Below are 24,031 nucleotides of genomic sequence, written 5' to 3'. Positions count from 1 at the left end.
TAGACGAGTCTTTTAACCACTCCCATCAGGTTGTATGGTTTGCCGCCACCACCACTGTACAAACAACTCTATAAGGAGCAACGACAACAATATATAGCAACCATAAAAGTTGAGAACCACAGAAAACGGTCCGACAACCAAAATGAAGAGCCAAAAATCAAAAGAATTGGCAACTGCTATTAAGCATGCAGCCCAAGTAGCTATGCTTAAATTGAAGGGGTGTTACCAATTTGAAATAGTTGATTTCAACCTAGAGAGTGTTCGCCACGAGAGGAAAAAACATCGTTTAGCAGACATTAAATGAGTAACGGAAGAAATGAATTTCGAAACCTTAAAGCAAAACTATATGGATCTATGCTGGGAAAACAAAGCCTTAGCTGAAGACTTACGCAAGGCCATGATCCCATTGGACTATAAATCTGATGCAACTTCCCAAAAACTATAAAAATCTCCAGCTTCATGAGGAATGACTTGAATTTTCCTTTGGTCGGGGTCCTATTTTAGATTTAGAACACAATTATCTTTCTTTGGTTTACGTGGTTCAAATTTTTCTTTAGATATCTCATCAACTTATGTATGTTAGCCTATTGAATAAAAACAAATGCAAGTTTTATATCAAAAAAACTAAACTTCTGTTGAAAAGAAACTTGGTATATTCCTAACCAATTGACATCAATGAAAAGGAAATCGGGTATGGATACAAAAGATCAAGCAAGACACAATAGACTATTATGCCGCTTCATTCTCATACAAAGAAAAATAAGAGCCACAAATCTTAGCCTGAGCCACAATACAACGAAAAATTCAAAACCAAAGCATCTACCAATCAATTGGAGAAATACACATATGCCCTAAACATTGACTGATACTAACCTACAACATTAACAAGTTGTTCAATCATGTACTAAAACTAATGGTATATAACAAAAATGGAAGATACCACCATATAATAACTACGATTTTTTCACCAAATACCCCCAAGTTTTCGGTTTATTCACGAGGTAGGTGCTCTTGCACTTTTGAAAATACACGTGGTACCCCTAAGCTTCACAATAATACACACCAATGCCCTTAATGACTACTGCATTATTAACCAAATTTTCTACTTTGAACCCTAATTAATCCCTAATCTTAACCCTAATACTAACTCGTACCCCCTAACCCTGATCCATTCTGCCACCACCCCTACCTCCTCTCCCACCCCTACTCCTCAACCATAATACTCACATTCCCCCCCCCCCGCATCCCTTCCCCTCACCCTCGCAACTCTCACTCGATTTCCCCCTACCCTGTCGAATTTCGCTCCCCTCCTCGACCCTTATCGAGTTTCGATTCCCTCCCATCGACCCTCGTCGTTTGAATTGGCGCTGCTTTCTTCTCTCTCTCCTCTACTCACGCTGCATAAATTAATTCTAAAATGCAGACTAGATTTTCGATCCCCTCCCCTCGACCCTTGGCGGTTGGCGCAACTTTCTTCTCTCTCTCCTCTACTCATGCTGCAGAAATCGATTCTAAAATGCAACCACCAGCTGTGGGCTACGGAAGTCAGTTCACCCACCTGTTGGGGGCTGCGGAAATCGGTAGGAGGGGGGGTTCCTGCGGAAGTCGATGGGGTGGGGGGAAGGCTCGGAAATCAACGGGGGAAGGGATGGGGCTGTGTGGGAGGGTGATGAAGGGTGGGGGAAGGGTGGTGTATTTGTGTTAGTATTAGGGTTCTGGATTTAGGGTTAGGTTTAAGGGTAGGTGTTGGGATTAAGGTTAGTGCTAGTGGTTAAATAGGTTGAAAGTTGAGCAACTTGAGGTAGGACGAACACCAATGCCGTTATGTGTAGGGGAGATAATCAACAATTTAGATGTGGTGAATAAGGACCCAAAAGGACAATTATCAGCGAGCCCCCTACTATTGCAGGTATAAATAATACTTAAGTCTTGAATAAAGTCGCGTACATTGATTTAACTATATTTAAAAGAAAAAAGTCGCGTTTGGGAATTTAACGAGAGTACAAGATCATTTTTGGGAATTTGAAAATCACAGGATTACCATTAGGAAAGCGACAAACTACAAGGTTACCAATAGAAATTTCTCATAAAATAAAAAGCGAAACACTAATCATAAACGAAATCCTAATTACAAAAGAAAACTATTTACAAATTGACTATAACAACTAAATTATCAAAAACAGGAGATTGGACTGATGTACAAAAAAAACGCAATTGTCGAGTATCTGACAGTGGTTGAAGATGAAGATGAAGATGATGATAAAGAGAATGGTGGTGTGGGGGCGGCGAACGAAGAGTTGATGGTGGTGTCCTCATCGAATTCAAAGAACATTGAATGATGCCGTGCATTTGAAGAACAGTTGGTGGTGGTTTGCTCGTGGTTGCGATAGTGTGGCGTGGTGTCGTGGCGTGGCATGGAAGGGCTTCATGGCATGGTGGCGTGCTGTAATGGTGTAGTGTGGTTCAAGAAATAATGAGGATGAAGGTGGTGGCATTAATGTAGTTTTGGAGGTTGTTGCCATTAGTATAGTTGAGGAGAGAGAGGGGGTTAGGGTTTGTTGACGAGAGAGAAAAAGGGGGGTAGGGCTAGTGTGCATGCAATATAAGGGGAGAGGAGTAGTGTACTAGGCTCGTGAGAATGGATGGGTCCATGATAACGTTTGGGCTGGTGAGAATGGGTATTGTATTAGCTTGTGATAATTTTAGCGTGTTGGGCCAAATTTTGGCACCCCAAACATTTAGTGATCATGTTACGTGAATGGGATCAATTTTCTGTTGACTGATCCAGTTCAATAAAGAACTAGATCAGTAAATTTTCCACTATTTGCCTCCTAAAACGGACGATTTATGGATCCGGTTGTGTTAAAATCGGATCGATTGTGTTATGACATATAAGGTTTTTTCCACTAGTGGCACTTATACAATTAAAGTTTTGATGCTTTTGGGGTATTAAGAAGAGGACTTGAATCTTGCTCATATCTCTTGAATCAATCATTAGACTTAGCTCTCCTCCAAACGTTCCAAGTAACTAGTAGTCATGCATCTTAGAACAATAGACTTTAGAGTAGTTTTAGTAATACATTAATTCGCTTAGGAATTGTCTTAATAAAATTTTTTAAATGAAAATATTGAAGAAAAATTATATAAATGTTCATTGTGCATGTCATTTATGTATCATGTGAAGAGTGCAATTTTTGCTTGAGCTTTATTATATAATTAATTAAATTATTTTATATGTGATAATGGAAAGTTTTTTTTTTATTTTTTTGGCAATTCAAAAATGTTATTGACTACCAAAAAAATATGGTGAGGTTACAACCAAACACATTGAGCTGACCTCAGTAGAACAGGCTCTACCTGAGGACATAGCCCAAGTACAACAAGCTACAAAACAGCAAATTTAATAGACTAAAAAATGTCTATCATCTTCTTTACATAAGCAAGCAACTCTAAAGATAATATCTTTAACCACCTGGCTACAATCTAAGCACTTGCTATTGAAAATTTTGTTATTTCTTTGACCCCACACAGCATAAATGGTTTCATTGAAACACATTGTATAGAGCCTTGCCTGTCTAGTGCTTCCTCTAGCTTTAGCTATAGCTATGGCACTTTCCTGATCAAAGGTTCTTCCTGAACTTGTGACAGAGATGATCTGACATACCCTTCTCCAGATACTAGCAGCATAAGCACACGCAAAGAATAAGTGTTGAACACTTTCATCCTCTCTATCACATAAACTACAAGTAGCTCTGCAAGATACATTCCATTTAAGAAGTCTGTCAGTTGTGGCTAGCCTATTTTGGATAGCTAACCAGACAATAAACTTGCTCTTAGGTGAAGCATGGTTGTTACAAACAATCCTTTTCCAAGGCACATGCTGCTGGACACCCTGAAGGAGCTTATAGGTTTGCTTAATACTGAATTTGCCAGCTTTAGTAACTTCATTCCAGCCTCCCAGCTGTTGCAAAATCTCTCTGGTATCCATAATTTTCCTAAGAAGCCAGGAAGTATTAGCAGTAATACTCATTGTAGTGTAGGTACTTCTCTTAATATAGTACTCATGTACCCATTTCACCCACAATCTGTCAGATTTATAAGCAATAGCCCACAAAAGCTTTAGCATTGCAGCCTTATTCCAAAGGTTCATGTTAACAAGATTCCATCCACCATAGGTTTTAGGAGCATAAAAATTACTCCAGGCTATAGGAGCTTTCTTAGACTCTATAACATTACCAGTCCATAAGAATCTTCTGCAAATTCCTTCCACTTCCTTAATTACTTTCTTTGGTAAAGGAAATATATGCCCCCAGTAGTTTTGCATACTACTTAAGATACTCCTAACCAATTGAAGGCGCCCAGCATAGGAAAGGAGTTTAGCAATCCACCCTTGAGCTCTATTAGTGATTCTTTCAACTAGAGGTTTGCACTGAGAGTAGGTGAGCTTTTTTGAACTCAAAGTAATCCCCAGGTACTTGAAAGGCAAAGTACCTAATTGCATATTGCTCACTTCAATTAAACCAGCAGCTTCATCATTATTTACTCCAGCTAAGTAGATGTTACTTTTTTCAGGGCTGATGTGCAGGCCTGAAGCAGAAGAAAACTTTGCAATTGTACTACAAATCTTTGAAACAGAGCTGTGATCTGCTCTACAGAAAAGTAAAAGATCATCAGCAAACATCAAATGTGGCAGATGAACTCTTTCACATTTAGGATGGAAATTAAAGTCAGGATTGTGTCTTAGCTCTCCCAGACACCTGCTTAAGTACTCCATGCTTAGAGCAAACAAGTAGGGAGACAAGGGATCCCCTTGCCTCAACCCCTTCTTAGCACTAAAGGGAGGAGAAGGTTTACCATTAATCAATATAGAATAACTCACTATGTTCACACAGGTCATGATCCAATTAATAAAGGTGCTTGGAAATCCCAATTCTATCAACATGGTATGTAAAAAGGACCACTTAACTGAGTCATAGGCCTTTTTAATATCTACTTTTAGGCAACACCTAGGTGAAACACTTCTTCTGCTGTATCCTCTTATAAGTTCAGTGGCTAACAAGATGTTTTCAGCAATGTGTCTATCAGGCATGAATCCTGATTGAGAAGTGTCAACAACTTCACCAATGAGAGCTTGCAATCTCTTTGTAATAATCTTAGAGATTATTTTATACATTACAATACAACAAGCTATAGGCCTGAAATCCTTAGCTTTTGTAGCATTTTCAGTTTTGGGAATCAAAGTAATAATTGTAGCATTGATAGGCTTATGCATTCTTTCCTTCTCAAAACATTCAGCAACTACTCTGTACATATCTTCCTTAATAATATTCCAACTTTTCTTGAAAAAGAAAGAGTTGAAACCATCAATTCCAGGGGCTTTGGAATCTTTGATGTTGTTCAAGGCTGCATCAATCTCTTGTATAGTTATAGGAGCCATAAGCCTACTCCTTGCCTCTAAGCTTAAGCTGGAGCCAACTCTCACAGTTTCCAAATCTATAGCTTGAATTGAAGGAGCAGCAGTTCCAAGAAGGTTTTTGTAAAAACCCACTATCTCTTCTTGAATCTCCTCAGGTCTAGATAATAGAACACCCTGCTCAGTATAGAGGACACTGATATTATTCCTTGCATTCCTTACTTTTGCAGCAGTAAAGAAAAGTTTAGAATTAGTGTCACCATAAGTTATCCAATCAATTCTGGACTTTTACTTCATAATACTATCATCCACCTTGCTCCAGTGCCTATACTGCTGATACATCTCCCTTTCTTCCATCTGAAGCTGAACATTTTGCTGCAAATCACTTAGAACTTGAATGCAGTTAAGTCTTTGCCTATACTCTTCCACTTTCTGCCTAGCATTAGAGTAAGCTCTATTATGAAGCCCCTTCATTGCCTCCTTAACTGCCTTCAGTCTCATCCAAGTTGTCTGAAGACAATACCTCCCTGAAATGGATTGCCATGCCACTTTAACAAGATCCAAAAAAAACTCATGCTCTACTAGTATATTATGGAATTTAAATGGTCTGCCTCCTTCACTTCTCCTGCCTCCAAACTCAAGCATCAAAGGTGAATGATCAGATATCCCACTAGGTAGGTATTGCACTTGCACATCAGGATATTTACAAATCCACTCCTCATTCACAAAAGCTTTATCTATTCTACTTGACACTCTATCATCACCAATACTTTTGTTTGTCCAAGAATAGAATAAGCCATTACTAGGTGCTTCCATTACTTGCCCTCTCATGATAAACTCATTAAAATCATGAGTTTCATGATCTGTTATTTGTGCTCCATTGATTCTATCCCTGGTATGAGTGACAGCATTATAGTCTCCTATAAGAATAAGAGGCTCCTGACAAACAACAGTTTGACTTAACAACTCTCTCCAAACACTAGTAGAATAAATGCTACTTGCTGCGGTTAAAAAGTGCCCTATTGCTGCGTTTTTGGGCGCGCAGCAATTAAGGGCGCAACAATAGGTATTAATAATATTGCTGCGGTTTCTAGCACAAAACCGCAGCAATATTGTAGTAGTATGTTGACACGTAATGCCACTTACACGTAATATTGCTGCGGTTCTTGGCCAGAAATCGCAGCAATATGTCCTAGTACACAAAAATTTTTTTTTTTTTTTTTTTTTTGCATTTGTCAATTAATTTTGAAATATTATAACCAAACAACTAACCCATTCACAATCCATTAAATTCACATACAAACTGAAGATAAAATATTCATTAATTGATAAAAATGAAAAATCTAATTACATCAATATTACAAAAGAATAAAATGTAAAAAGAAAAGGCGAAATTAAAAAAAAAATTACAACTAAATTACCAATAAAAGCAAATAATATACGAAAAAAATAAAAAACTGAAAAATAAAAAAAAAAATCTAAAAACTACAACCAGAACTTAGAAACGAAAAAAAAGAGGAAAAAAAAACAGAACAGACGAGGATTCCGCAGCGTTGAAGGAGACGATGGAATTGCGTCGTTGGATTCGGCAGCGTGTGAGACGAATAGACGTCGCGTTGAAGGAGACAATGGAAGACGAACAGACGACAGCATTGAAGGAGGAACAGACGGCAGCGAGCAAATCACGAGAGGATATCATGTCCAGGCGAGGATGAGTGAACAGACGAGGAAGAGAACAGACGATGAGCGAACAGACGAGGAAGAGAACAGGCGAGGATGAGCGACTTCGGCGGGGAGACGAAGGATGAGCGAGTAACCGCCGGTTGAGAGAGGTCTGAGACAAAGTTTGAGGGTGAGAACATGAGAGAGGAGAGTGGTGAGAGGCGTGATAATTGAGTGAGGCGTGAGAACTGAATGAGCGTGAGAGGCGCTTAATGTGTTGAAGGTTAATTAGAGAGATGGGCCTTAACCCTAGCCTCTTAAATACCTTATACGGAAGTATTGCTGCGGTTTTTTTAAAAAAACCGCAGCAATATATTAAAATAATAATTTTTATATTATTTTAATATATTGCTGCGGTTTTTATCAAAAACCGCAGCAATATGGTTGGTCAAATAGTAAAAAAATTTCAAAAAATTTACGCTGAAATTATATTGCTGCGGTTTTAGGCCGAAACCGCAGCAATATCCTAATTTCATATTTTTCCTTTTCTTTTACGTGATATATTGCTGCTTATGGGTAAAACCGCAGCAATACTACCGCAGCAAATAGCATATATTCTACTAGTGAAAGCTCTTTCCTATCCTGAACAGTGTGCAATCCATATACAGCAGCAATATGAAAACTCACACTTTCAATCAAATTCTCAACTTTCATAACTATTACTTGCTCAGATTTAGAAATAACCTCAACTTGAACTTCTCCTGGTCTCCAGCCAAACCAGATTCTACCTATAGGAGAAAAATCATTGTTATCCTCCCATTGCCAATCAATCCCAAACCTTTTCCTGAATTTAACCACATTATTTCTCCTCATTCTTGTCTCAAACAAAGCAATACAACTAATATGATTCTTATTTAAGAAGTTTTTAACTTCTTTTTGTTTGAGAGGGTCATTGAGCCCTCTCACATTCCATGTTGTGAGAATCATCAAGACAAATAAGGGTTAGGTCCCTTAGCAACCCCAGGAACTCCTGAGATATGACTACCATGAGAGAAATAGACAGCCTTACTAGATTGAAATGCTGCTTGTTTCCCCTTATCTTTGGTTTTCCTTATTACAACCTTCCAAGCTCCTTCTTCTTCTTGTGTTTCATCCCTGGACTGATGTATAATAGGTGATGCTACATGTGTTTTCTCACTACTTAGATCTACTACAATACTAGGATCACCAACATTCTCATGTGGAACACTAGGATCTACTAGTACTGTTGGATCACCAATAGGAGCTTCTTGTTCGGTAGCTATCCCTTTCTCAGTCACTGTTGGAATCTTTGGCACCCACTTCTGCACAGGCTTAGGATTGTTTTTAGGTTTGATTCCTCGAGCTTCACAATTATGTCCTATCTCTAGACATTTCTTACAGTAAGGTGGTAACCAGTCATAGCATACTTTTTGAGTGAAAGTAGCTCCATTTGGCTCTTCAATTTGTATCTCAGATGGTAGCTTTTGAGTTACTCCAGTAGTGTAAAGGCAAATTAGGAAGCTTAACCCATAAGGGAATAATTCTCAACACTTCATTGTGAAAATTAAAACTAGGCTCCCACTGTTTAACTATGATTGGTTTCCCATAGAAAAGATGTGGTCCTGCACACAAAATTGCATCTCTCTCCAACCTAGACTCAAGTTTCACCACAAAATATCCTTCCTCATGTTTGAATATTTTAGGGTCATTAGACACATTCCAATGAGCCCTAATATACGCTGTCATAGCAGTAATAGTAGGAGATTGCCCAATAACATAAACAATGATGGAGTTAATCCATATTTCACTCAGCTTAGAGACCTCTGCATTATCTAGTTTTGCTATTGGAACTCCATTTAGGACCACAGGAGCAATAAATTTTAGGCCCATACCTTTATCAGAGATTCGACTCTGAGCCGTGAATGTTTTCCAGTTGAGCATAGCTTCATTCTCTACCACTGGCGTGCTCTCCTTCAATGGCGATATTTCAGGGTTTCCAAGTGTTACTGTTCCATCAGTTTCCGTCACATTCAAAGCTTGGTTTACCACTTTTGAGGTACTAGGTTGTTGCTCAAGTGATTCCGGTTCCGGTGTACTCGGAATCGGCGTCGCCACCTTCTTCTTTCTCCCCATAGCTTCAGGGAGGTGCACGTTAGCATAACACCTTAACGTGCGGCTAGAGAGGTTTTAGGGAGGTTTTAGGGAGGTTCCTTTATGGAATTACACACTTAACGTGATAATGGAAAGTTTATTATAATAATTAGTGTATGTAATTGTTAATTATTGAAATTATTTTTACTGATACATATTACAGGTTTAGGGTGTGTGATATGTCTTCAAATAGTTTTTTCATATTTTTTTCATTTTTAATTATTTAATTCTGTATTTTTGCATTTTTTTTATTATTGTAAATAGTTATATATTAATATAAAAGAAGGTCGAAAAAATTATTTTTTTGCATAACTAGATGAAACATGAGTTTATGTATGTTGTGTCAAACTTTTATGAATTTTGTGCTATCTGAAAAATTCTATTTAAATTACTTTTGAGCTTCGAAAATAAAATTATTACTGTGATAGTAAGTCCATGGAGGTGTTGTCTAATTCATCAAATTTGCAAGAAATCCTTATGTTCATCTTTTTCTTTATTTATTTTGTTGATCAGTTTGCCATGTGACACAAAGACATGAATGTTCGATATTATTGTTTATGATTGATTGTAAAGTTTCATGTTTTTTATTAGGTTTTAGTTGGGGTAGTAATTTACAGTAGATGACAGAACGAATCTTATGGGTGTGTGAATTAGTTACTTTAAAACTCGCGTGTAGGTGACATAACTTCATGAACCAATCACATTTTTTTAAATTTTGATTGATTTATGTGTGCTACTACTTGATATGTGATTATTGTTGCACTAAGATGAGTGTTCACGAGCTTCATTGCTATTGTTAGATAAATACTTTATCTGAAACTACATGTCACATTTTCATGTACGTAGGTAGGACCTGGATTACTAGAAATTGTGACAGCTTCATTTGAACAGCTTCAAATCATGTGTAGTAGTATAAAGTAATTAGACAATTGGATATTTTCACATATTGATTCAAAACGACTGGAAATTTTTAAGCACCAATCAGCCATAGTGCCATACATAATAACATAACAATCTCAGCGTATGCGTACTGCAAATTAAGGACCTGTTAATCATAATCTGAAGAGAATTGTCATCAATGCAGTAGCTTGACATAACTATCAGGGATTTGTCGGAACCGGGTGTATTCTTCAGCATTAATTCTGCTGTATTCGCTGCAAAGTGAGTGTGGCTTATGGATACTGTCTCATAGTCTTAAAAAGGGTGAATCGAACTTACAGGCATATTGTCTTTCAGGCATGGTGAATTGGTGATACGATCCTGATTGCAGTTGGAAGTGTTCATATTACATCTAACATTCAGACCAAGAAGCCCCTATGCCTGGTATGATAATTCTTCCATCTCAATTATAGTATCTTACATGCCTTAGTTAGATTACTTACACAACTTTGTCATCCTGTCTAATAAGAGATACCATTCAGTTCTTTTTTTTTTTTGACAGCATCATAACAAAAAGACAAGAAAAGAAAAACTTACATCCTACTTCCCTCCTTTCTTGCTTTTACCGCAATTAGGTGGGCTTTTAAAATTTTTTCTCTACTAACATGGATAATTTTAAAAGAATTAAAGTTGTTTGCTAACAACTGGATATCTCGGATGACAGTTTTTGACGAAGCGAAAGCTTTCTTTGTTTCTCTTAGGCCATCCACCAATATTTTTGAGTCGGTCCATACCTCCAGGTTCATGATTTGTCTGTTAATACTTTCCTTGATACCAAAGAGAGTGGCAAGTCCTTCCGCTTGGGCTGCCGAGTTGGCATTTATGATTTCTCCTCCACTTGCTATTTCTTCCTTCCTATCTTGTATTACCCATCCATACGCTGCTATTCCTGGGTCATCTTTCACCTTTTTACTTGTCTTCCAAGCTCCATCAACAAGAAGGTTGGTGTGATCATATTGACTAGACCAGTTTAGGCTCCAAAAGCTCGGTTCTTTCTTAGTTTTCGAAGGATTCATTGCTTCCTCATTGGAGTTGTGGCCCTGCCTCCCACGTAATTTTTGAGGCCCTTTCCTTCCAGCTTTTAACGATATGGAATACATCTTTAGGATTAAAGTTATTGTTGTGATTGAAGCATTTTTTGTTCCTAACCAACCAAATACTCCAAAGGATGGCCATGAACTCGAAAGTTCTATCGTCATTTGGTGATCCTTCCTCCATGAAATACCACAACCAGTTCCTAGACCATGTTGCTATCGATAAGTTGCTTGGTTGTTGAGAGTTGATGCCTAGATTCGAGCAGCTCCAGATCCTTCTTGTAACCTCACAATCTTTGAATAGATGAGTATTCGATTCCTCTTTACCCTCACATAGTGGGCAAGGACTCTCGCTTAGGATTTTCCTTTTCCTAAGGTTTACTCTGGTGGCTAACTCACCATTTGCTAGCTTCCAATAGAAATATTTCCATTTTGGCCAAAATTTTTGGCTATAGAATCTCTTCCAGAATATAATAGACTTTGGGCTTCCAGTACTTTTCCTCATGGCATACCAATACCTCGACTTGGTTACAAAATTTCCATGTGAAGTCCCCTTCGAGTTGAATTCATCTTGTAGATCGTGGCTTGGGATATGGATAGTTTTTATCATTCTAATGGTTTGTGAATCAAACCATTCTTCCAAAGTGTCATCATTCCAACTACTATTTTCATTGAACAGGTCGCTTACCCAGATCGGATGATTATCCTAGTTATGTGTCACACAATTTTTGAACTTAATTTGGCTATCCCTCACCTAGATTGAGTCTAGAATTTTTGTGGGTTTCCCATTTCCCACTGTTTTTCCTACTCCCGCAGACATATTCCACACTTTTCATGATGCTTCTACCTCCCCACGAGCTCGTCCTAGGAATCTTTTCCCGCATGCAATTTTCGAACCAATTCTCCGAGTACTTGGCTTTGAACATTTGGCTAACCAGGAGGTGCGGATTATTTTGAATTCCCCAAGCTTGTTTGAATAAAACCACTTTATTAATAGCTTGTAGATTCCTTAGCCCAAGACCACCCTCCCATTTATGTTTCTCTAGTAGGCTTCGTTTCCTCCAATAGATTGGTTTTTTTATCATGACTCGAATTCCACCAGAACTTTAGGAACACTGATGTAGTCTTGTTGAGGATCTTTTTGGGGAGAAGATATGTAGCCATTATGTGGGAAGCGAAAGCAACAAGGATGCTATTGATGAGTAGCATTTTTCCTGCTTGGTTAAGGGCTGAATATTTCCACGAGGAGATGGTAGAAATGACCTTTTCTGGAATATCTTTGAAAGTGTGGAGAGAATGACCTGTGATATCCATAGGGCATCCCAAGTATTTCCCCAATTTTTCCTTATTTTTCACCTTGAGACCTTAATTCAGCAATCAGATGAATTTCTTGGGGGTATTCTTACTGAAGATAGTGTATGACTTCTGAGTATTTATCATTTCTCCTGAAATCTTGCAGAAAGAGTCCAATAGTTTCCTCCGGTTCCAGATGTTATCCATATGATCTTTCATGAAGAACAACGCATCATCCGCGAAAAAAAGGTGGGAAAGCACTAGGGCACTGTGACTAATTTTTTAGACCTTTGATGAGCCTAAGGTTTTGCTGCTGGATGATCTTCCTTGACAAGACTTCCATACACATAATGAATAGGTAAGGGGAGAGGGGGTCTCCTTGCCTTAACTCCACTTTAGGTTTGATTAGCCCTGAGGGCTCTCCATTAACCAGCACTGCGTATGTGACCGTAGTCACACGCTCCATAATGAGATGAATCCATAGAGGGGGGAACCCAAAAGTTGATAAGATTTCCTTGATGAACGTCCAACTCACTCTGTCATAAGCTTTATTAAGGTCCAGATTTAAGATTACACTATAATTTGGACCTTTTCTAGCTTTCCTAACATATGAGAGCATTTCATGAGCTATGATATAATTATCATTTATGGAGCGACCTTTGACAAAAGCGTTTTGGTTTTGGCCAATGAGGGAGTTCATTATTGGTTGTAACCTGCTCACAAGGCATTTTGCAATAATTTTATAAGAAGTATTGAAAAGACTAATGAGTCGGAATTGACTTACCTGCTCCGGTCTGGCCACCTTTGGTATTAGCGCAATGAACGTTTCATTTGTCTCCTTAAGCATGTACCCTCCATCAAGAAAAATCTTTGTGGCTTTACTCAATTCTTCTTGCACAATATCCCACTTTTTTTGAAAGAGAATTGGGGGGATCCCATCTGGCCCCGGGGATTTAAGAGGTTTCATACTAAACATGGCATTCTTGATTTCGTCTTGTGAGAAAGGCTCTTGAAGGTGGGTAATTTGAGCATCAGAGAGCTTGGACAGGGAGCCCACCCATTCTTCACAATCATCATCTGAAACTAGGTGATTGGGGGGGGGGGGGGGTTGAAGAGATCGGAGAAGAAGTTGACAAATTCCTCTTTAATTTCAATTTGGTCTTGAGTCCATATACCGTTTTTATTTTTGATGCCACGAATGTCATTCCTCCCTTGTCTTTGCTTTGTACTCTTGTAGAATAAGCTCGTTTGTTGATCACCCAAGTTATCCCACTTAGTTCTGGCCCGTTGCTTCCAGTAGTCCAGCTTAATATCTGTTGAAGCTCGCAATTTCTTTCTGGAGTCTTGCTCTCGAATCCTGTTTTCTTTCACTGAAATGTCTTCATGCCCTTTTGTTAGTTCCTCATCGATTTCCCCCCACTGAATCTTACCAAGACACCAATGTTTGCATTTTGAAGAGATTTGTTGGAGTTTCCTTTGAATCTTGAACATGGCTGAACCATGGGTTATTTCATTCCACGAGCTTTTATAAATGGGAAGGTTAACCGTAATTGCATTTGGGAATTGGGTCTTCCATGCGTCGTTGCAGTAGGCCCCATCCAAACGCTGAAAATTTTTTTGGTCCCCTTGTCTATTATTTTTCCATGTGTATTGAGTACCATGAAAGTCGAGGTTCATTAGTTTACAATCAACTTTCCATATTGAGAACTCACTAGCTCCTCTTATGTGAGTGTTTCCCCCAAATTTTTGGTTTTCAACCTCAACTTGATTAAAATCTCCTATTAGGAGATGTTTCCCCGGGTGTGACCAGAGAAATGCCTTTATCGTGTCCCATACTTGCTTTCGGTTCTCAATAACAGGCGCACCATAGACACAGACCACGTAGAAAATAACATTACATTCATCCTTAATTTCACAACATACATAATTTGCAGAAATAAAAAGGACAGATACATCAAGCGGGTTATCCCAGCCTAAAATTAAACCCACATAGAGGTCATTTGAATCGTATCCAGCCCAGTTTTTAAAACCTAACCTAGACATAACTGGTTCAACATCCTTAACAGAGCTCTTAGTTTCCGATAAAAACAGAAAATCTAAAGCATTACTACTGACAAACCATCTAAGGAATGGAATAGTCGGGGCGTCAGTAGATTTAAGCCCCCGACAATTCCAGGCACCCGCTCTCATATCTTGGTTGGGGGCTGAGTTGGGCCAGCCACCGTACCCTCATGACAGTTTGAGTCTTCAGAGCTTGATGAGATGTCATCATTTTCGCTTAGACCGAACTTGAGTTTCTCTTTTCCATGATAGCACTTTTGCATCTTGCATCTTTTTTTAACTGGAATCCAGTCTTCAGAGTCCTCCTCAATGGTATCCAGTTTATCTCCCACTCTCGGATGAGTATGGACTTTTTTCACTTCCTCTTTAATCTTAAGTTTCGCCCAGAACTTCCCCACCCAGTCAAATTGTTTTTTTGCCAGCAACTTTGATCTGTTAGCGCATTCACGAAGAATTTTTTGAGTAGACTTTTTCAATTTGGCCTTTCCATTTCGCAGTCTGCTTGTCGAACAACCCTTATCCATTTGACCCACGTCCCCTAACCCAGAAGGCTGATCAATTTCCATCTTGTCATTCTTGTCACTTTCTACTGGGCTCAGATCCGAGTCTGCATTGTAAAATGGGTCCTCTGACCCCATTCTCCCTTTTCCTTTATTCCCCTCTTCCTTCTTTGCAATGGAATCTGCTTTCTGCATTGGGTCCATTTTGCCTTCCAGGCCCATTTCAGATATTTTCAGCGGCACATTTGCCATACTTGGGCCTCCAAGTTGGCTTTCAGCTTTAGGGTACAACTTGATAATTGGGCCCCTGATCTCCCTCTTGCTATGGGCTGGGCTTTTTGAAGAGGATGGGTATTTTCGTAGGTCAGTGTTTTGAAGGGTGGAAGGCCCATAATTTTGAATAGGCCCAGAGAGATTTTTTGGCTCATAGTTGACTTCGGGGACTTAATAGTGGTGGAGAAAGTGAAGGATTCCTCAGAATCTGAAGATTTTGCACTTGGATCCGAAAAAGAAGTTTGTGGGCTTGGATTTGGTGGGCTTTGAAGGAGTTCTTGGAGGCTGACAAAAGGCATATTTGGTTTGAAAACTTCCCTAATAGGTATGAATGGGTCATTTAGTGGGTTAGAGGGGAAATAGAATCTTCCAGGGGTGATGCCAACTGGCCCAAGTGCTGCCAAATTTTGGTTTGCCAGTTCATCATATGAGGGTTCCATTTTTGTCAAAAATGGGAAATTGACTAAGTTCAAGATAGGGATGGTGAGGGGAATATTTAAATAGAGAAAGGGATGTATCAAAGGGAGGTAGGGTAGGGGGTATAAATACCCTTAATAACCGGGGGGGACGCAAGGACCTTTTAATGCATGAGATGGTAGAGAGAGAAGGAAAGGCAACTATAATAGGTTTATGGGTTCTTCTGGCAAGAGAAGGGAACTCTGCCACCGAATTTCCGAGTTTCGTTAAAGGTAACTCTAGTTTCAAGGGGACAAACGGGAGGTGGTAGTTCCTTTCTTTGATGAAGATAGCTCAATTTGTTTCCTGTTCTCCACTAGCTTATTACATGCATAGCTTAAGTTAAGTGGGTCAATTAAGGCAGGGATTTGAAGAGTTTTGCACCATTGATTACAACCTACTACACTAAATTTCTGCCCTTTTTCTTCCTGAGGCTTTAAAGGAACAGAGAGTAGACTACCATAATCTCTTTCCCCCTCCCCTATGGAATTCAGATTATAGACTACAGCATCTGAGTACTGAACTTTGGACACAGCTTGATTTTTGACCTCCTCATTCAATATGCTTTGACTGATTCTACTTTTCTTCTCTTTCGGAGCATTGATAGCACTACAGATTGCTGACCGTTTTTGCCCGGAGTGATTTTTCCTTCTTCCTCGACCTTGATTCTTATGATTTGTTTTTGTTTTTACTCATCAATTCTTGAATGATGGTTTGAACCAGGAATAATTTTTATGGGCGGTAGGGGCTTAAGATTCCTTCTTTCCCAGATGGATCTTTTTTTTTGGATTGGCTTCCATCATCGCTTGAAGAACTGGAACTTTCAGGCTTTTTCCGTTTCTTTATCCCAGAGCATCCTCCCTCATTTGGTTTATCAGAGGAGCTGGTAGAGTTCGATTGGGAAGGTGAGTTAAGGAAGCTGGCTTCAAAAGGAATTTCATCACTAGAGGGAACTGTTAAGTCGATTCGGGTTGTTCTAAGAACTTCAATCCTTCTAAGCCCAATGATATTATTGGTAAAACATGGTGAGTGAGGTTGCCCTACCAGGAGGTTTTGGTGTGATAAGCAAACTTCTGCCATACGAGCCCCAAAATTTCGGATCGCTTCCTCCATTGATATAGGGCAGCGAGTGGCTTTGTGACCTATTACTCCACATTTTTTGCAGAACACAAAAACTCCTTCATAGCGAAAATCGATCTATTTGAAGTGGTTTTCCAAATATTCGTAGAAGTACCCTGGCACCACCGGTTTGTGCAAGTCAATTCGTACTTTTGCTCGCAGAAATTCTTTTTGGCCTTCTCTAAGAGATGCTTCATCAAAGCAAATGACTCTTCCAATCTTTTTTAGCGCCCATTCTGCCACACGGGCTCTGTTCGAAGTAAGGTGAATTCCTTCCACTCGAATCCACATTGCGCTGATGGAGAAGTTAAAGCTTCGTAATGCTGCACTTAGAAACCAACATTTGAATACAATGAGGGCTCCTTGGAAGCATGCAGTCTTTCTAGAGAGGAGATTATCCCTATCATCAATATTCGTACAATAGATTAAAAAGATTTTCCTTGATTTTTCGACCCTTATTTGCTCATTTGTAATCCAGTAGGTGTTAACCCAGCTTTGAATTTGAGCCTCTGTAAAGTTTCTGTAGTCTTTAAACTGTCCGACTACCACCATGGGATATACAACATCTGAAGGTTGCATGTCACCCACTATTGAGGGGATAATTGGTCCCATTTTCAGGATACCAAATGGCCCTCCTGCATTAAAATCTATAAAATTGTTATTCATGAGAATTTTAATTTAAAAAGAGAGGTTGGAATTAAAAGAAAGAGGGGGGTATTTGGGAGGTTTAGCTATTGGGAGTAAGGATGTTAAGAATGGAGATGGAGGGTTGGAGGGGGAGGTTGCATGTAAGCAGGTGGAGTTAGGTTATGTTTGAACTAAAGGATGGGGCCCTAGATTCTAGATAGAAGGGCTCTCAATTTTTAGAGAGTTTTGAGAGTTGCCAGTGTGAGACCATTCAGTTCATGTAATACCCCGTCCCTCAAATATCTTTTGAAAATGCTTAAGTTTGCATTAATTAGTAGCTATATATTCTTTATTGTGTGACACTTAACTTTTACTGTAGGAGAAGAATAGTTTATGTCCATGCATTTATTATGCATGGCCACTTAACTTTATGTGCATATTCTGGTTCGTTGTTTCTTGTAAGTGATAGCATAGATGCAAAATTCAGTTTGTTACAATCCCTTTTCCTTGGTGCCCTAAATAAAGAAGTAATATCTGATTAGTTGCAGTACATTTATTTCACTTATACCCTATTCTCTCCATCTTACAAAAATATTCTTAGGACAAAAAGAGTTTCAGACTTTATATTAGTTTAGTAAAGTTTGCAGAAGTTCAACTAAGTTCCAGGTTGGCCTATACAAGTTTCATATAAGTTCTAATAGATTCAAATCAGTTCGGATATTTTCTGATTAGTTTTGATAATTTCAGATTAGTCAAATTCAGATGTATCTGAATTTAAGTCCTCACAAAGACCCACTTATGCTATGTTGCCAAGTTGTGCACACACAAATAAACTCGTTGCTCTCTAGAAAATCCCAGGTGTTCCCTTACCTTTTGTTGACACATAGAACACGCAAGGTGATATTGGATTACGGTTGGTTGTCATGGAACTTGCCCCCTTCATTTGGGTAGCTTTTTGTAACAAATATGTGTGTATAATCCCATATTTCTTTTTACCCCTCAACCCCAATAAGCTAAGCCACCTTATGGAGGCTGGAGGGAAGTTAGCATTTACCATAACATACAAGTTTATGAGCTCAGAAAAAGAATAGGGTAATCGGTGCTAGGGAGTGTGTGTTCACTGGTGTATTGCATTGGTTAATCTTTTGTTGTTTTGACCACCTTTTTTTTTCGAGGTGGCTCTTTTGGTCAATTTGTTCATCCATTTGTGTTCAAGCAATATAGCAAGTAAAATATGCATCCTTTAAGATGCTTTTCTCTGTATGAGAATTTAGAGCAGGTGTGTCCTTGCTATGTCCTTTTTCTGGTATATAGGTAATATTTTGACTATCACTATAAGTGGGTAATGTTTTGAAGTAGTGAAAGTGGTTTAAGTTAGTGTTAGTGCGTTAATGATTTAGACATTAGTGGGTAATGTTTACTTATTTTTTTTAGGAGCTTGATGTTAGACGTGGGAATGTAGGACTCCTTGTTTACGTTTGACAATTTATGTAGTGCCTTTTAAAGGCCATTATTCTTAGTGAACTGATTTCTGCTGATAGAAACTAATTTTTTGCTGATTAGTATAGAAGTTTGTGTGATGATTAGGTTGCTTAAGTTTTTTCTTAGCTTAACATGATTAGCAGGAGGGAAATGATGTTGTAGTTCTACCTTGGGTACTTTTTCTCAGAGTAAATAATAAATAAAAATTGATTTATGCTATTAAGTATTACCGATGTTGTTGTTCATATACCGAAAATCTTCTTTGTTGAACTGGAAATCATTTGGAAAACCGATTGGAAGATTCCACAAGAAAAATATGGTTGAGACTCTTATTTATATGGCTCCTTGCCTAAAAAACGGATCTGGATTTCACAGGATCCTGTCTAGATCCTACCCACTGCCATTTCTAGTCGAGACTCGTATTTATATGGGTCCTTGGATTTGAAGAAGGATATACACACTATTAAATCAGATGTCTGTAGTTTTGCGGTATCTATCAAGTGGGAATTTATTTCTATCATGTTGTCAATATTACTTTAACACCCCCAAATTTCTCTTTTTTTTTTAATATTAAACTTATTTAGAAACTTGAGAGTATTACCGCCACGTGATAACGTTAAAGGCTTTAATACTAACTACAAACTGAACTTGAAACTAATGCAGCGGAAATAACTCAAATAACTTCTCTTTATTAATCTAACATTATTGTACAACTATATAACAATGGAAATAAAGAAATTAAAATAACAACTCCTTGACAAATTATGATTCCTCACTAGCTCCACAATATGAAGTATGCATCATATCAATCTGAAAAATCTGCTCGCCAAAATAGGATCATCATACGGACAAAGCCATAAAACAAAACTGTTGTATAATATGAGCAATATAAGAGGGGGGGGGGTGAATTATAGTGAGAGAATAAGCTATATTTTTATTGCGGAATTAAAGGTAAACTTGGGAACAAACAATGGGAACACGAGAGATTTAGCGAGGAAAAACTTCCTAGGCCTAGTAGCAAGAAACAACCTCGAGCACAAGGGATTTTAAACAACTTTCCACTATAATAGGCCAAAACAACTCTGATTACAACCTATTACTTTTCTCTCGATTCTCAACTTAAGTCACTCAACTCAAGTTCCCAACGACAGTTCCCACAACTGACGTTTCTCTCAAACTTCACTCGAAGTTCCTTCTCTTTCTCTTTCTCTTTCTCTTGTTTCACTCAAAGCTTCTCACACTTACAAGAGTTCACTCAAACCCTTTTTCTCAAAAATACACTTTATAAAATAATGGAAAGTAATAAACTCGATTAATGTAAGTATGAATTCTGTTAAGGAAAAGGCACTGACACTTTAGATATTTTAAGACAAATTAACTAAGTCGACACAATTTTGCTCAAATGAATTAGGCGCCTATTTATAGACAATTAAGACAAGACATTATCACCACTAAGTTAGACCATTATCCATGTCTCCATGATGTTTAATTAATTAATTAAATTAATTATTCCATGTCATGTAAAGCATCCACTAATCCACTACTTCACTTCATAGAAGCAGTAACACATTACGTGGTTTTTACAAACTTGGAGATTAATTAAATAAATACTTGGAGGATAATTAACTAAGCCACTAAATCCACTAACTACATAAAACGTGTAGCTATAGGTTTTAGGCGTGCAATCTAGTTTTAGGAAAAAAATAAATAAAATACTTTAGCTAGTTTTTAGGAAAAATATCTTTTTCAAAATCTTTTATAAAACCGGAAAAATAGTTTATATTTAAAAAATCCGAAACATTTAAAAACCGGAAATATTAATTTTCGAAAACTAAATCTTTTAAATAAAATATAAAAGATAAATATAAACTTTAAAAAGATAATATTTGAAAATCAGCTAATTTAAAATCAGAAATCATTTTAAAATCTTTTCCTAACAAACTTAAACTAAAATCCTAAAATAGTGGATCTTAGTCAAAATATCCCTAAAAATTCTAACAACTATATTGGGCACAGATTTACTTAGGCACACAATATTAGAGTCACTTAGAGTTCCTAAATTAGTTTTAAGTCTTGTTCCCTAATCTTTAAGTCTTGTTCCTTAGCCTTGTTCCTATAGTGCCAGGTCTGTTCCTTTCAGGGAACATAACCAAGTTCCTTTGAGAATTCACCACAAACTTAATTAAGCTTTTACTCAACCTTAACAAGAAGATTAATAAATACCCTAATGTATTCTAATCTTCATTCCATGCTTGATTCTTCATCTCTCGAACATCTTTACTTCGATCTTGATTAATTCTCCGCTTTAATCTTCAATCAAGTATTCTCTTAGCTCGAGCATGAATTACCTTGCAATAACATAAATAAAATATATTTTGTGGTTAGGTCATCTTCAAAACTCAAGGGTCAACAATTTCCCCTTTTTGAAGATGATAACAAAAGGCATATACTAAAAATAATACACATAAGTCATATAAAAATAATTTTAACAAAGTATGTAACCAAGTTAAATTAAGTATTATAGACTCGTTTATTTTCTTTTGTAAAGTAGAAATATGAGAACATAATCATGACAAAAAAAAATTTACTCTGATTGCCTTATCTTTCCCCCTTTGGCATCTTCAAAAACATAGTCCACGATTTCAAAAAGATGATTATTATTCACTAAACACATCACACCACCAAACTTGTGAGAAATAAGTTGGTTAGTATAAGCAAATAAAGCATTCAACTCTCAAAAACCGCAATCCAAGAATATTAGCCATTCATTTAGACGCACACATGCAAAAAGATCAAACTTAAATTAGCAAACTAATAAGTTCCATTGTAGCATGATTAAAGGAGAAGGATAGAAAAGACAAATATTAAACAAAGTTCATGTTCCCACACAAAATAAAAACAAACTAAACTAGAAAAGTTTATGATTTAGGAGAGGGAGGTTGCTCTACTTCTTCCACCACATCATGAAGCTTTGCCATCACTTCTTGATGATTTTCGGCCAATGTATCATTTCCCTTGCAACTTCAATCAACTAGAGTTCATTGCTTGAAGAGAGGAAGAAAGTTACCAAGCCGAGCCATAATCTCTGTTGTCCTCCAAGGCTTTGTCAACTTTGTGCATTACCCCTTTACCAACCCATTTAAATCCTTAGCTTCCTAGCAAACTCCATCATTGCTTCCGAATGACCCATAACCAAGGAGAAAAAGAATCCAATCTTCTAGCATGAGCTAGAGTATATGTAGAACCAATGGTAGGATTTTGAGAAGAAGGGAGCATTTGAGAAGGATTGGGTGCGCTGTTTGTTCCTTAGGTTTGGGAACAGCAGTTGTTCCTCTGAATGGGAACAACACCTGTTTCTTAGCTTTAGGAACAGAACAGGAGGGTTTTGAGGTAGAGGAGGGATAGGATCATTTGTGGTGCGAGGGTAGAGGGTGAGGCAGATTTTGTGGAGAAGGAGGAAAAGGAGGATTAGTTTCCATGGGAACAAGAGTCGATTCCCTAGAAGGAGGTAGGTTAGATTCATAATCTTCCCTATCAATCACCTTAACTTCATCTTCCTCAAACTTTCTCGGCATCAAGCAAAGGAAAATTAAGCACTTTCATTTTTGAACCTCTTGACTAGTCTAGTGCTTTAGCAACCGATTTCACCACCTCATCGACCACCTTCTTCCCTTTCTTCTTAGCTTCTTCCTTTTCTTTTCTTTTTCTTTTTCCGCCTTTTCATTTTTCTTCTCTTCAACTTCTTTTTCTTCTTCTTCTTCCACTTCATCATCCACATCATCATCCTCATCATCATCAAGGTTAGCCCTCCCTTGATTACTTCACCATTCACAACGCAAACATTCAAGTTATTCAAGGCACGCACATTCAACATATTTCCCGTGGATACCCCAATGGACTGAGTTCCTGAAATTTTCACATTTAACTTAAGTAGAATTTCGGTTACTAAGCTCCATATCCAACAACAAATCCATTTTCAATCAATGACTCAATGTGTTGAATCATTAAAGAGGGAAATTTATGTGTTTGAGAGGCTAAACAATGAATATAAATTAATCCAACATTAACTTGAGCACGTTTGAAGAGACGAGGCAATAAGCTTTCTTAGGATGTGAAATAAAATTTTTGGTAGGGAGAAAGAAGATTATGATCAAGAAATGTTTTCCCTTTTGACCACCAATATAACAATAATTGATCAAAAGAATTCCGAAAATGGATAGGACCACGTTGTTTCTTGAAATAAACATCATTCCTCTCACGGGAACACCAAGCAATTTACCCAAATTTTAGCATTAAAATCTATTTGAGTTCCCTTTACAAAGTGGAACAATTTCCTTCTTCATCCATGGAAAAGTTTTCACAAAATTCATCCATTAATTTAGGAATAAACTATTTCCATAACATTCACAAAAGATTCTCCCACCTTGAAACTTAATCATATTAGCAATTGACAAAATTTACTCTTTTGCACCAAGAAACATCAATAAAAAGTCCATGACATACCTAGATGTGTGGGATTTTTTCGAGCAACGTTGTTCCTCTCTCGGGAACATCGATTCCCCCTCACTTGTTGCATGTGCTTCTTCAACCTCCATTTCAACCATTTCTTCTTTTCTTCCTTTTCCTTAGAATTCTGATGAAGAATTGGGAGAAATATCCATGGGTGTAGGTGATTCAATTTTAGTGGATGAAGGAGAGGGTTTTTCGGCTTTGTGGGAGGAGAGAGAGTGAGAAGTGTTTTTGGATTCATATTTTGTGGAGTATTTTCGGTTTTATGAGAAGGAAGGAAAAAAATTTGTTTTGTTTAAGGAAGAATATAATATATAAAACCGGTATAGTACACTTTTATGAAAAAAAATCTTCTACTAATAAAAAAATATCTTCAACTTACTTGAGAGATATAAGAGAAAAATCAGATTTTTAGGAAATAAAATCTGAACAGAATATTTTTTGGTTTCTCGAATTTTGAAAAGAAAAAAAATATAAATCATACACGCTGG

Source organism: Beta vulgaris, chromosome 4 (genome assembly GCF_026745355.1).
Source record: "Beta vulgaris subsp. vulgaris cultivar EL10 chromosome 4, EL10.2, whole genome shotgun sequence".
Lineage (NCBI taxonomy): Eukaryota > Viridiplantae > Streptophyta > Magnoliopsida > Caryophyllales > Amaranthaceae > Beta > Beta vulgaris.
This window is presented reverse-complemented; position numbering follows the sequence as displayed.